Genomic DNA, 13,271 nt, shown 5'->3' with positions numbered 1-13,271 from the left:
CCCTTTTTGTTTCCGCATGATATGGTACATTAAGTATAAATTCGCATAGGGAAAACTTAATTGCATTATTAGAATGCTTTGTTTTAAAAAGATCTTAGGAATGTTCAGAAAAGTTTTAAGTTGCATGACAAGGTACTTATATTTCTCGCACCATCATGATGAAAGGTTGTTGCATTCTGGAATATATGGTTCATGTGTTAAAAGATGCACTCATGCAATAAATGTCCTAGTTGCAGCGCGCATGTAGGTTAAATATATATTGCGATGCTCATATGCATTGGAAGGTTTGCATTGGGTAACTTATGTTGGCAAGAATGAGTTATGTTGTACACAATGCATTTGTGCAATTAAAAAATCCCCTCATGATGACCACAAATAGGTTAATTCGTGGAAGGATGAATAGGTAATTGCTATGGAGAAGAATAAAAGGGTTATATTTTTGCATAAGCAACTGCATTCTATTTCGCATGACTTGCATGGGAAAGGAAAAGATTATGTTTTTATTTCAATATCACTGTAACTGTACATAGCATAACCTACATGCATAAGCAACTTGCATGCATAAGTAAATGTATGAAAAGGAAAAGGGTTATATTTCAGTTGTTGGTGAAAAGCATATAGGATGCAACACACATGAAGTGATAGTTACAATTAATATGAAAAGATAGGTGCTTGCAGAGTTAATCCAATGATCTCGCACTTAGATCATTCTATGTTGTGAGTAATGAGAGGGTACCAGGCCTTAGGACACGGATACTAGTAATATCGACAAAGGGATGTAATTCCTCAAGATAGGCACTGCTACCTATCTCGTGCAACTACTCGGCAAGGTCAAAAGCTATTACAACTAAATCATAAGATGCTATTACTACATCTTAGGCCAAGGGAGGCGAGACCTAATTACAAGCTAGATTTGTTAAGAAGTCGAGTTGTTTCCCTACTACAACTCTATCTCTTGGGGACCGATTTGTCAAACTTAGGGAAATTGTGAATTGCCAAGAAGCAAATCGACCAACTGAGGGTGACAGGGTTGTCCACGATCTAATTTACAAGGAGACCTAAGGTAAGGATAATTAGGGTCGATAGGGTACAAACCCTAACCCAAAGAAAAAGGGGAAACAAGCAACCTAGCTTTCCAAGCCCTTGGAATCTCGCCAAGTCGCGAATGATCCAGAATCGAATGTTGGGACTATTCGGAAAAAAGGAATCACACCTTAGGAGTTAATCATACGAACAACCACAAAAATGATCGTGATTGTACACTTAGGTACATTGTTTGAACTTCTTTGCTCAAGGAACTTATTCAAGGCCAAACACTTAATGTTTCAGGTTAATAGCGTGGAGAGAGAGGCATGTTCAATTACCTCCAACTGTCTACATGGCCCTATCCAAGGGGGTTGTTAGCCGCGCAGGGTGCATGGACCGAACCTGCCGCGAGAGGTCTCTCCTTTGGTGCTGCTGGGAGCTGGAGGACGCTTGGATGCCAGGGGAGGCTCTGGCTATAAATTCCTTGCCTCCAGATCCCGCACAAGAGGACGACATGACTTGAGATGGGATCTCAAGGCCTGTGTACTAGTCTATGGGCAAAACTTAGAGCAGCAATCCTGTTGATTGTTGGGATAGCCTTCGGGCATGACACTTGATGTATTCCAAGACTATGATAAATAAAGGTTAAATATTTGGAAAAGGAACTTGCTTGACATTGTTTTTTTTATGTCAATGCCTAAGTTACGTGAATGAACCTATGTTTAAATTGATTAATTAAGGAAGCTGCTTTTGCATGTCAAACATAATGTGGTAGGTAATTAGATAACTAAGCAACCCGAGGAAAGTGCGGTGGACGTGACTTGGGTCCGTCCTACGGAAGGGTGGTCTCGGTTAGCTGGAAACTTTTCTCAAAAGACGTTATAACGAGACTATGAAGACCTAGAGTCAGTAGAGTTAGAATCCTGATTTATGCTGTTTTAGGGGAGCGGAATGGGACTATGCCCTATGGGCAGAAAGGTTGAGCTTCGCATCCCTCTCGTTTTCCATTCTCCGTGAACCAGACACAATATAAATCCGCTTCCACTCTGTTGCTCCTACGCAAAGTGGTTCATCTGGAGCTTGATGCTAGCTACTTCCTAGAGACTTGGCTGATAGGAAAGACCCTGACTTCAGGCTGGTCCTAAGTGGGAATGGCCAAATACTTTCACTTCGGGGCAGACTCGGGAAGACCTAGATCGCAAACCCAGTGACATTCCTTGCGAGTGCCAGGTGGTGCTTTCTAGACTTCCCTCCCGAAGGGCTGCTAAGACGTGTCCCACAAGTGGACTATCAAGATTGTGGGAGAGAAGGAAGGAGTCTCACTTGAAGCTTTCTTGCTTGCACAATGGGGGAATACACACAAGGGTGGAGGCTGAAAAACAGTTTTCCTCTTCTTAGTTGTGTAAGCCAAAAGAACTCTCTTACAAAGAAATAGAAGAACCCTATATATGGGTCTCAAACCAAACTCAACTAACTAAGGTGGCATACTAACTGAGCCACGAACTAGAGTAGATAAAGATAGCTATCATGTAGCTATTATTCATGGGCGGTGTACCAACCGCGTCTGCAACTGACAAGTCGGTGACATAAATACACAACGGTCACCCTGGCGTATCACGAGTGGAGCTCGATATCTCAACACTCCCCCTCGAGCTCAATCCCAATTCCTGCACACCAAGCAGGTCTCTGAACTTGCGCAGCTTCTCTGCGCCCAATGCCTTCGTAAATATGTCAGCTACCTGATCCTCTGTGCTGACATAGACTAGATCAATAAGACCTAGTAAAACCCTCTCCCGCACATAGTGATAATGCACCTCAATGTGCTTTGTTCTAGCATGATAGACTGGGTTATTTGCCAAGTGTATACTACTCATGTTGTCACAATAAATGACAACTGGCCCATCTGTAGACTGATGCATATCATAAAGTAGCTTATGCAACCAAGCTACCTCACATGCAGCCATTGCTGCACCCCTGTACTCAGCCTCTGTGCTCGACAAGGCAACTGTAGGCTGTTTCTTGTTGCTCCAAGTGACTGTAGCACTCCCAAAAGAGAACACATATCCACTGGTAGATCGTCTATCAGAAATACTACCAGCCCAATCAGCATCAGTGTATCCATGCAGCTGTATCTGAACCCCAGTCTCATAAAATAGTCCATACTGCAATGTGGACTTCACATACCTGAGTATGCGTCTAGCCGCATCCAAATGCGATTTCCTTGGAGCCTGCATAAACTGACTTACCAATCCAACAGCATAGCTCAAATCTGGCCTGGTGATAGTCATATAAATCAAGCTTCCTACTATGTGTCTGTACATAGTAGGGTCTTCCAGAAGCTCACCTGCATCTGCGCTTAGCTTCACATTCTGCTCCAAAGGAACTGAAATAGGCTTACAGCCTGTCATCCCATATTTGGACAGCATGTCCAATCCATACTGCCTCTGCAAGAGCTGTATCCCACTTAGTGATCTAATCACCTCAATGCCCAAGAAATAACGCAGCTCTTCCAAATCCTTCATCTCAAACTTCTGCTTCAATAGCATTTTCACATGAAGGATATCTTCATCACTGTCACCTGTCATAATCAAATCATCAACATAAATGACAAGTAGCATAATACCTTTCTCTATTTTTCTCACATAAAGTGAGAAATCTGCCTTGGAAATCTGAAAGCCAATAGTGACAAGATACTGTCCTATCTTGTCAGACCATGCTCTAGGTGCTTGCTTCAAGCCATACAAGGCTTTCTTCAACCTGCAAACAAACTCAGGATGAACAGCATGCACATAACCTGGTGGCTGCTCCATATAGACCTCTTCTTGCAAATCACCATGCAAGAAGGCATTCTTTACATCCATCTGATGTAAAGACCATCCCTTTGATGCAGCCATAGCAATGACTGCTCTTACGGTTGCCATCCTTGCAACCGGACTGAATGTTTCTTCATAGTCAATGTCATATGTTTGTGCATACCCCTTGACTACTAATCTTGCCTTGTATCTGTTCACGGAACCATCTGCATTGTGCTTCACCTTATAAACCCACTTACAGCCAATTGCATTTTTACCTTTAGGCAAAGGTACCAATTCCCATGTAGCATTTGCTTCCAAGGCATCCATTTCTTCATCCATGGCTTTCTCCCATTTTTCTTTTCCCATGGCTTCCTCAAAAGAAGTGGGTTCTGGTTCCTATATCACTTTAACCATATATGCATAGTGAATGGCTGTAAATCCATCATATTTCAGCCTATCCACAGGATACCTAGCTCTCGTAGACCTGCGCAAAGTAGGTTCACTCCCAGGTGCTCTCAAAACATCCCTGGTCTTCCTTACTCCAGGTGTAACAATAGAAGGAATACCCAACTCATCATCAATGCTCTGTTCTGAGCCACTAGATTCACCATCCACATAAGAGTGACCTGCATTCACATCAAACATGGGCTGATCAACCTTCTCTTTTCCTTTTCATGATACCTGCATACCATTATCTGCATTACTTTGAGAAGATTCTCCTGATCTCAATCTGCCTGTCCATGGTGAAGAATGTGAACCACTGCTAGAGGACGCTCCAGGTCCACTAATATTTTGTGACTGCTGCTGTGAATTCTGTGCAGCATTACCATTTTGTGCATCTACATCATCAATCACATTTACTGGTTTATACCAGCTACTCATCTCATCAAAAACAACATCTTTGCTCACTGTAAACTTACGAGTAGAAGGGTTATAGCATCTATACCCTTTTTGCTGCAGAGAGTAACCAATAAAGATGCACTTCTCAGCTTTTGGATCCAACTTGGATCTCAACTCATCTGGCACATGTACATAGGCAATGCAACCAAAAATTTTCAAATGAGAAATGTCTGGTTTCCTACCAGTATACCTCTCCTCTGGAGTCATTTCATGTATTGCTGCAGTGGGAGTCCTATTCATTATGTAGACTGCTGTAGCAACTGCTTCAGCCCAATAAAAATCTGGCAAGTCTTTTTCATTGAGCATGGCATGAGATACCTCTCCAATATGCCTGTTTTTCCTTTCTGCAATTCCATTTTGTTGTGGGGTATGACTACATGAATATTGCTGCTTTATGCCATGCTCCTGCAGGAACCTTGCAAACTCATTTGAGAGGTACTCTCCCCCTCCATCTGACCTTAGGCATTTTATCTGCAGGCCTGTTTCTTTTTCAACCATAGCTTTAAGAGTTTTGAAATGCCCAAAAACTTCACTTTTCTTTTTCTTAAAATACACCCAAACTTTTCTGCTATAGTCATCAATAAAAGTGACAAAATAATGACAGCCTCCAAGAGATGCAACTTTAGTTGTCCACACATCAGAGTGGATTAATTCCAATGGCTTCTTACTCTCTTGAACATGTCTAGGAAATGGTTTCCTTGCCTGTTTTCCAAACTGACAGGCTTCACATACCTTATGCATTTCTGTAACCTTGAATTTTGGCAAACCTGCAACAATATTTTGGGCCTGCATTGATTTAAGTTGCTGTACATTAACATGACCAATGCGTTTATGCCAGATATCAATATCTGCAACTACACCGGTCCCATGTGCAAACATTGCTGCACTCAATTCAGGCATGTCTGCATCCAACGTAAACATTCTGCCCTTCTTCTTTCCTTTTGCTATCAAGCGACCTTTATTTTTCATATCCTCAACAAAGCATCCATGAGGATTAAATCTGACCTGCAAGCCCTGCTCAACCATTTGACCAACAGAAACCAGATTCTTGGTGATATTCGGGACATGAAATACATCGGACAGGTATTTCTTTTTCCCATCCTGCATAGACAAGGGAATTTTTCCAATCTGCACAATAGGATGTGCAGTATCATCATCAGTCTCCACAAATCCTGGTTTTTTCATTTTTCTTGCATCCTCCATCCATTCTGCATGACCTGTCATGTGGTTTGATGCACCTGAGTCAACATACCATACATCATTGCTTTCTTCTGCACTTGTCACAGAATTGTTCATGTGCTGGACCATAAACAAGTACTCATTTCTGTCATCACCCTGTCTACTAGAAGATGCATAATTCCCTTGTTGCAGTTTTCCATTCATGATGTCATTCTGCTTTTTATAGCAGTCTTTAGCCATATGACCCATTTTACCACAGTAGTAGCATTCAACATTACTGTTTGCATTTTGGCCTCTTTGCCATCCACCACGACCTCTTTGGCTCCCCCTGCCTCTAGAGTTACCACGTCCTCCTCCATAGGACTGGTTTTCTTGAGTTTGCTGCATATTCTGATTTCTGCCACGGCCTCCAAATCGGCCTCCTCTACCTCTGCCTCTACCTCTTCCAGCATTTGAGTAGAAGACAGCTTCTTTTGAAGTTCCTCCTGAAGAAGATGCACCACCATTTCTCTGCTCCTCAGAAATTAGAAGAGCAATCAACTCCTCAAAATCAGGAAATCTTTCACGGACGGAAATGGATGTTCGGAACTGTGCATAATCCTTTCCTAGACCATTCAAGGTCACGGAAACTAAATCATCATCTTCCACTGGCGACCCAATGGAAGCAAGTGCATCTGCAATCTTCTTCACCTTCATGTGGTAGTCGTTGATGCTCATACTTTCTCTTTGCACATTATGCAACTCTTGCTTGAGCTGCATTTTCCTGGCTTGCGTATTTGTGCTATACATTTTTGACAAAGTATCCCATGCCTCCTTTGGCGTACTTGCATCCTGAATATGCACAATCATAGAGTCTGAAATACTGATAGACAACCAATACATAACTTTCCTGGCTCTCTCATGCCATGTTTTGAATGCCTGCATTTGCTGTTGATTGGGAACATCAGGAAGAACTGGTTCTTCTTCATTTCCTGCAACAAATTCCCAATATCCTTTTCCCATAAGGAAATTTGTCATTCTAAACTTCCATGCTTGGAAGTTGTTCTTGTCAAGCTTTTCAGTGACAATATGTGAAAGAGAATCAGACGCCATTACAGAACACTACAAAAAATTATGTCACTGCAAAGAACACAGCTTCAGCCTCACAAGGGCAAATCTGCAAAACTGACGAAAGTGGTATTTGACCACACAGTCACTTCCTAGTGACGATTTTGCATCAACAGGCAACAGGGATGATTCTGTAACTCCCAATGTCTCTGCGCACAGGCATACAATGCAATTTCTACAGTAACTTTTCACCGACCTGTAAAACAGTGGTCGCACAGCATAAAACTGGGCCTTTTCCTGAGTGCGTGCAGAAAACTTCCGCCTCCAAAACAGGCCCCGAAATGGCCTCAAATCAAAAAAAACAGGGTCGCCAAGGGCTAAAGCCCTACCCCGTAGCATATACTGCCCTCTTGCTTCACCGCGAAGGGCATCTCAACCTGAGACAATGCACTCCTGCAATTTCCGGCTGTGCTACCTGCAGAGATCTGCTCCCAAAACAGAAAATGAAAGCAACACTGCTCCTCTTACAAGACCACCGCGAGCTTGGCTTGTTTTCTTGAGCTCCTTACCACGAACAAGGCTCTGATACCATGTCAAGATTGTGGGAGAGAAGGAAGGAGTCTCACTTGAAGCTTTCTTGCTTGCACAATGGGGGAATACACACAAGGGTGGAGGCTGAAAAACAGTTTTCCTCTTCTTAGTTGTGTAAGCCAAAAGAACTCTCTTACAAAGAAATAGAAGAACCCTATATATGGATCTCAAACCAAACTCAACTAACTAAGGTGGCATACTAACTGAGCCACAAACTAGAGTAGATAAAGATAGCTATCATGTAGCTATTATTCATGGGCGGTGTACCAACCGCGTCTGCAACTGACAAGTCGGTGACATAAATACACAACGGTCACCCTGGCGTATCACGAGTGGAGCTCGATATCTCAACATGGACAAGCGGACACATTACAGTTACTCAGCTCTATTCTGCAGTCGTGTTGTTTAAAGATTTTCTTTTTGAGAAGCTTGCAATGTAAGATCAGCCTCTAGTGCTCTCTCCCCCTCAACATTTGGTCCTACCCTATTTTGGTTGGCAAGTGCCAAGACGGATTAGACTTCATGTATTTCTATGTATTACCTCACCTTTTGAGCTCGTTGATCAGTTGTAGGCAGCTATGCCCTACAATGCTTTTCTTGCTAACTTCCACTCTTCCTTGAGATCGGCTATGATGTCCTCCAGCTAGTCTAGTGTGATGCTCCATATTGATTTGTAGGTCATACCGGGTTATCATTTTCTTGATGTCAACTAGGAATTCTCTGAAGTCAAGCTCATCATTTACAGGATTAGTGATGGCTCCTAACATGTTGCTAGTTTCTTGAGCAACTAAGGTATCGATCTGATTGATTAAGTTGAGTAGAGACACATCCCTAATTGTGCCTATTGTTGTTTCTCCCTAAGTGGCTCGACGGCTCAAGTCTCTTAGTATTTAGTGATTCTGGTGTCCTTGGCCACTATTGGATATCTGGGGAGTCTCCTCCTACTAGTACTTCGTTCAGCTTATTTTCTCTTGCATGAATTTCTTGATATTTAAAGTAATCGTCAATGTTACATGCACTCAGATGCTAGTGGAGTGCTCCTCTGCAAAATCAAGCTTTCTTATTTTTTGGTGCATGTCAAATGTCTACTCGATGTAGTGTGTGAATTCAATGAAAACAATACAGTATGCAACACACACTTTTCTTGATCCTTTCATGTAGGTAATGACCACTCTAGTTGGTTCGTTCTAATCTCTACAACATTCTAGATGTGGATCTGAGGGGTAGCAGGTTCAATCAGTTAGTCTGGGTCTCTATTGGGACATTGGCCGAGGGTCAATGGCCCGTCATTTTTTGGGGGTAAAAGAGAGGACGCTTGCTTTTTAGTGTTTTTCAATGGCATCATTGATGACAAAGAGAGAACGATTTCTTTTAGAGCTTTTGATGATATCATTGATGATGTCAAAGAGGGAGTTCCATTTTTGTAGCGTGAAGATAAAAATTATGAATATATGTGCGAGCACCGCGTGGCGCATCGTTGGGCGGCCACCATCACTCCAAGGCTTACAACTAAGGTGGCGACTAAGGCGACGACCAAGGCATATACCTTGGCATCTTGGCCTTGGCATACTTGGCAACGGGCTATAAAGGCTTTGTTGGCTGCACATGAGAAACTCCCACTAGCTAGTACGAAAATCTTCCTGGGAGGTCACCCATCCTGGCAGTGACATCACCCAAGTGCACTTAACTGCCAAGTGACTATCCACTAGGCTAGTTCTTTTTGTTGTTCTATACCACAAACATAGGTTTAATAAGCTAGTCTTGGGAGGGTCTCCTAAGTCTTTCTTCTATGAATTGGCATGTAATATCTCATTAATAATAATTATTATCTTCATAATGAGAGTCGGTTTCATAATTAGACCTATTTTTAAAAAATATGCAACATGAATCAATTTTCTTTGGAATGTATATGCACATTAAAAAAAAACTAAGTAATGGGGACATTACATTCTTCCCTTCTTAGAGAAATCGAGATGTCCTCATCTCGAGAGGAACTGGGGGTATTCTTTCATAAGGGTTACCTCATCGACCAAAGTGGCATCATCTTCATGATAATCCTTCCACTAGATGAGATATTCTCTAAGGGTCCTATTCCTAATGATTCTTTCTTTTACATCAAAGATTCTATCAAGTTGAAGTTCAAGTAAACCTTGACTTGACATTACAACTTGTTGATCATCAAGAATATGATCAAGATTAGGTACATAGGGCTTCAAGAGACTTACACGGAATACATCATGAACTTTTAGGGTTTTAAGAAGTTGCAGCTTATAAGCATTAGGTCCAAGAGCCGTTAGGACTTTGTAAGGTCTGCATTAACTTGGAGCTATCTTCTTGAATTTCCCAATGTTAAAGAACTCCTCTTTGGGCATACACGGATAAAAACCTTGTCCCCTTCTTGGAAGATTCACTCTTTTCTCCCTAGGTTAGCATAGGCTTTCTACTGATCCTTGGCAGCTTGTATATCTTACTTGATGGTTTTGACTTGTTTGTCCATCTCTTCAAGCATCTTCTTAGAAGCTTCAACCTTCAAGGTAGGGTCGGAGAAGTTTAGTGGAATTAGGCATTCTTGCCCATATAGAGCTTAAAATGGGGTCATCTAAATGCTCTAATAAAAGGACACAATGTAAGAAAATTCCACCAAAGGTAGATATTGTATCCATCATCTAGGTTCTTTGCAACAATATGCCCTAAGCATGTCTTCAATGACCTGATTTGCACGCTCTGTCTACCCATCAATTTGAGGGTACTAAAACAAAGCTATGTATCGAGAGCTTCAAATAATCCCTTCCAAAGATGCAAAGTGAATAGAGAATCACGATCGCTGATAATTCTCTTTGGCAGTCTATGAATTCTAAAGATTTATTCGACAAATAACCTGGCAATATCTAAGGCTTTGTAGCTGGTTTTGATCAGAATAAGGTGGGTAACCTTAGTCAACATGTCCACAATTACCATGATTGAGTTGTATCCTCCTTGAACTGAGTGTAATCCAACTACAAAATCCATACTAATGAATTCCCATTTCATCTTAGGAATATCAAGTTGTTGTAGCTTTCATTGGCAACTCAAGTATTTGGTTATGTATTTAAATACGCGACTTTTGAGCTTTTCCCAATGATAGCTTTTCCTAACTACATTGAGAGTTTTGGCATAGCTAGGATGCCTGAAAATGGGGAACCATGAGCTTCTCATAGTATCTTTTTCTTAAGTTCTTGACTTGAAGGAATACATAATCTTGTCTTGAAGTACACAAGCCCTTCGTCAATAGAGAAGTTAAGATACTTTGTTTTAAGCTTGGGATTTTGCTCTTTATTATGAATTTTCTTCAGCATTTGCTGATATTTGGGATCATTGTCCTTCTCCTTGGCTATCTTGATGATGTGATTGCCATGCATTGATATCATTGTAGCTAGTGTTTGAGCTCTAAGAGGGTCTTCTAAGATAAGTGCATTGAGAAATGATTTGAGGCTTAAAGCCATCTGCAATTCAATTCTCTTTGCCTGGTCTATATTTGATCTCAAAATCATACTCTTACAAGACTTTGATCCACAGACATTGCCTCATATTTAGATCGGTTGAGTTAAGATCCATTTAAGGCTTTTATGGTTGATTACTAGTGAGAATTTCTTCATGAGTAGATAATGTCTCCATAACTTAAGAGCGTAGATAATTGCAAGTAATTCCAGGTCATGAGTAGCATAATGTTTCTCGTGAGTCTTCAATTTTCTGGAGGAATATGCTACTGGATGTCCTTCCTACATGAGTACGCATCTCAAAGTAAGAGAGCTCGCATTGGTCACCACTTCAAATTCTTTCCTAAGATCGGGTAGTTTGAGGATCAGAGCCATGACTATAGATTCTTTTAGATACTTAGGATGCTGAGCAAAAGGATAAAACACTAGATGCTTAGGGGAAAATTCAACTAGAACCATCTTCCCATGATGACGCCTTAGTTCTCATACCTAGTCCTTGGATTAAGTCTATGAAAGACTATATTAAATCTATAGGGATAAGTAGCCCTAATCAAGCCATGTTGACTAAGCTAAAACTAGCAGGGGAAGCACGTTTTTGGTGGAGATAGTGGTGCAAAGATACTAGAGTCTTGTAAGTTGTGGTGACATGGAAACTCGTAAAAGAAGCTATGCATCAAAGGTATCTTTTACTTTCCTATCATGCCTCAAAGATGAATGATTTCTTCAAGCTTCACCAACTAGAGTGAATTTTGAAAGCATATTACTCCTGATTTTTAGCCCTTCAAAAGTACACTCCAACTATGGATATCGTTGCCCGATAGGTGGCCAAGTTTGTCAAGGCATCAATCCTCCCTTTGGATACTCAGCTGGAAGCCATGCACCCCATAGATCTAGAAGATACCTTGATAAGAGCAAAGCTGCTTAGTCCTCAAGCACAATCAAGGAACATAAGATATTGGGATCGAGGATCACCCAATAGGGGACCTCATGCATTCATAAAGAGAGCACAAGGGCAATAGTAGTTTAATGCAAAGAAGAAGGAAAAACTCCATACAATTGGCACCTTTGTTTCTTGAAACCAAAATAATGGTGCCCAAAGGTATTTCCATTGCAACAAACTAGGTCACTAAAAAAGATAGTACCCTAAACTAAACTAGCCACCTCAACAATGATAATTTTGTGGCCAAAATAGAGGAGGAGAAGGAAGAGGAAGAGCTATCATAGTAACTATCATAGGGGAGAAAGAAGAAGACCCCTCAAAAAGGAGACCAAAATGGAAAGAGGGATGATTCATGTTACTCTTAACAAGAAGGGACCAACTCCTTTGTTCTCACCGATTCAAACACTGGTGGAAAAATACTAAGGTAATCCCTTCCAAGTCTTGATAGAGAGTGAAAACAATCATTTTTGCACAAATAGCATAGATATCTAACAATGTGGCATAACACACACATTTACACATAGCACATTCACAAATGCATAAGGGTGCTCATCTCGCATGTATTGTGGTGCTACCTTTTCTTAATCAAAATCAAAATAAAAACCCTGCAATACAAACAAAACAAAAACAAATATAAAATAGGAAAACCAATCATAATAACAAGAGACCCAAACAAGGGATATCACATTACAAAGTCCACAACCAAGAGAAAACATACCTAGGGATGAAACATAGAAAAATCATTCTAAGAACTTTATACTAAGGACCAAAACTTGAAGCATAGCTTACTAGGGAGGTGTTTGCACTTGTGGAGTGGATGTGAGCTTAAAACTCTAACCATGAGTAGAGTCTTGACCAAACACTTGACTTGAGAATACACCCCTTAGTGACCTTATCAATAAAGTAATTCACCTAGTCAACCAAGGGACCATGGGGACCTCAACTATCAATATAAATAAACTTGGAAATCCAAGTGGCAACTATGATGATTTCTAGACCACAATCAACAGCTTCTAGTAGGCTATGAGCTTTGACATAAAAAATCTAGCTCTAGAGGCCATAAAATGTAAATTTGTTGAATCGCAAGCACAAGGAACTATCATTGTCAATTGACTAGTTGACATCAACAATGACATCAAATAGTAGCTTGCAACTATGCAAGCGAAAATGGATATCATCTAATGGATGCTATACAATGCCAAAGCTGCAGGCTCATCATAAGAATCCCTCTCAAATCTTGTGCAAATATGTTTTTTTGACCACATACATGCTACAAGTCGGAAATCATATACACAATATATTCTAGCAAGAATGGCA

Source organism: Lygodium microphyllum, chromosome 2 (genome assembly GCF_053477565.2).
Source record: "Lygodium microphyllum isolate KBCC chromosome 2, Lygodium_microphyllum_v1.1.10, whole genome shotgun sequence".
Lineage (NCBI taxonomy): Eukaryota > Viridiplantae > Streptophyta > Polypodiopsida > Schizaeales > Lygodiaceae > Lygodium > Lygodium microphyllum.
The sequence above is the reverse complement of the archived record's forward strand: the minus strand, read 5'-3'. Positions refer to the sequence as shown.